This window comes from Clytia hemisphaerica, unplaced genomic scaffold (genome assembly GCF_902728285.1).
Source record: "Clytia hemisphaerica strain Z4C2 unplaced genomic scaffold, Clytia hemisphaerica genome assembly, whole genome shotgun sequence".
NCBI lineage: Eukaryota > Metazoa > Cnidaria > Hydrozoa > Leptothecata > Clytiidae > Clytia > Clytia hemisphaerica.
This window is the reverse complement of record NW_027104074.1, coordinates 163,609-166,663: the sequence shown is the minus strand read 5'-3', so window position 1 is coordinate 166,663 and position 3,055 is coordinate 163,609.

The window sequence follows — 3,055 nt, the reverse complement described above, 5'->3', positions numbered from 1 at the left end:
CACATTGAAAAAGGCAGTAAACAATAAAAAAAACAGTACACAATTTTTAGTAAACTTTAAAGAGGCCCAGTAAACAAAAAAAAATCAGTACACAAAATAAGAATGCAATGAAAAAAACAGTATGCAGAATGAAAAGTGATTCAAATTATGAGTAAACAGTAAAAAAAGGTTTAGACATGGAAAATCAGTACACAGCTACCATACTACTTCGACTAAACGCAAGCTGGGGCGTTCGTTAAATTTGGATTTTAGGAGGGGACGTTCATTCGAGGGGGAGTTTATCAAATTATCTTTAGCCAGGGGCACTTTAATAAAGTAAATTTTAGCCATATTTTGTCTTTTCGTTTTCTTTCAATTCAAATATTTCATTTTAGCTATATGCTAAAATGGGTCAAACTAATTCAAGTCTCTTAGCCTACCCCAAAGTTATTAGCCTTGTTTTGGCGAAAAACTCGTCCCCAGGCCCCACTCGGGTAAGTTATGGCCTGTCCATTCTTTTTGCGTTCGCACACGCGGGATTTGTCTTTGAAAAACGCGTTTACTAAGTTCCTTATTCTGATTGGTGGATTTTTTGATGACGATGCGTTTTTCATTATGAGATATATCTGTCCTGCCGTAAACCGACAAATTGGGGAAATCGAACAAGAAGCTTCCTGCAGTTTTCTATTTGACTGAAATGGGAGCCGCCATTTTATTTCTTCGAGCTGTTTCAAGAATATTTCAAGAGCAATGTCCTCAAACATCACTTCAACCATCAAGTTTTACATCAAATCTAAGGAGTATCAGGTAGGGAGTCATTATTTATGATTTAGAACTTAGATTAAAATAAATTTGATATTTTTAGCTGTTAAACGACTAATCAAAGTTGGTGCTCGATGTTGTTGTGTTGTAGCCTCAGTTAAATTTCTCTTGGAGCTTATTCAAATATTTTTTCTTTTCCATCAGACGAAATATAAACCTAGAGTGGATTGTCCATGTTGTACAATATAGTCACTTTTTTTTTTTTGGGAAACAACACCCAACAAGTGGACAAACAGTTCACCAGTTTATGTGCTTTCAGACAAGATGAAATGACTGAAACTATTTTTATACTAGACTGGTTTGGTAAAAAGATTCCCTTACCATTTCCCTTATTTATCCCTCACTTTTCTCAAAAAAATGTAGCATCATAATTTGAAAATAAGCTTTCATATAGACAACTTGATTCCTTCTATATCCCCAGACGGTGTCAATCGAACGAATCGAACACCGAATCAATCGAACGCAATCGAATAATTGCAATTCGATTGTTGAACGCAATCGAATCGCAATCGAATATTACCCAGGATTTACTGTTCGATTGCTTCGATTACGTTCGATTGTATTCGATTACGTTCGATTGATTAAAGATTAAGAAGCCGCCGTCACCCTTCAATTCATCTTGCCGACTTAGACTTCGCAGACGATATTGCCCTAATTGACGAAAGCATCAAAGAGGCAGAGCGTGTTCTCCACAAAGTTGAATTAGCAACACAATCTATTGGCTTGTTTTTGAATATACAAAAAACCAAATACTTGCATATCAACTCAACAAACAACCAAAGCTTCAAAACCATTGATGGATCAGAACTTGAAAAGGTCCAAGACTTCAAATACCTCGGCTCGTACTCCGAAACATCTACTGAAGTCAATACGAGAATGGCACAAGCTTGGTCTGCTCTCAACAGGCTTGATACATGCTGGAAGTCGAAAATCTCTGCTAAAACGAAACTAAAGATCTTTGATGCGACAATCATGTCGATCCTTTTATATGCATGTGAATCCTGGTCCCTCAATAAATCTCTCGAGAGAAAAATTGACGGGACCTACACAAGGATGCTGAGAAGGGTGAAAAACATCAATCCCCAATCACATACCACCAACAGAGTCCTCTACGGAGGGCGACCTCCAATCAGCAAAGTCATTCAAATCCGCCGTCTCCGCCTAGCTGGCCATATTATACGTGGTAACGAACCTGCAACAAAACTTTTGTTCTGGGAACCTGAAAAGCCTAGACGAAGAGGTCGACCAACCAAAACGATTAAATCACTGATACATGAAGACACTGGGTTGGAAGAGAGGGAACTTATACGGCTGATGCACGACAGAGATAGATGGAGGGAACACATCATGTCACCCCAAGTGGATGCCTAAAGTAAAAAAAAAAAAAGTAAGATTAAATTATGTATTAGATTTTATTCACTTCGGTATGGTACTTAAGCACTCGGCCGCCCACGCTAAAAAGCTCTAACAGAGTGATCCAATTTGATTTAATCGCAATCAAACTCATCGAACATAATCGTAATCGAACATTAATCCAATGTAAAATTGACAATCAATCGAACCAATCGAACATAGTCAACTATCAATCGAACATTACTCGAATGCAATCGAACACAATCGAATATTACCCAGCAATAGGCCGTTCGATTAAGATTCGAATTATTCGATCGCGTTCGATTACGTTTATGTTTAAAAGCATAAATAAAAAGTAGAAAAATATTATAAATTCAAATTATACTTTTTCTGACTTGAACAAGGCTATTTATAGCAAGACAGTTAAGTCAAAAAACCCTATCCAAACCTTACCTCAATTAATTTTTTTGTAGAAATTAGAAATGAGATCATTAGGTTTCTTTGTTGATATTTTTTTAGGGATGCTAAATGAATGTTGAACTACAAAACAAGATTTAATCGATTCAAACTGGGAAAAAGAAAATCATCTTACAAAAAGGTGTAAGTGTTTATAATTTGATATTATCTTGTAACATATGCATAGTATGTTGGCTTTACCCCCTTCACATACGTAAGCTTTTGAAATTACCCCCATCCGGGGGGGGGGTACAAGGGTTGGCGAATGAGGGGTATGTGCGGACGGGACCTCCGAAAACCGACCCTTAGAGAGACTGATTTTTGCTGAAAAGGTGACCCTTAGAGAGACTTTTTGAATTTTTTTTCGATTTTTGAAAAAAGTCATACCCTTAGAGAGACTTTATTACAATTTCTTCTCTGGAAATCAAAAAATGTCCTAAAAATC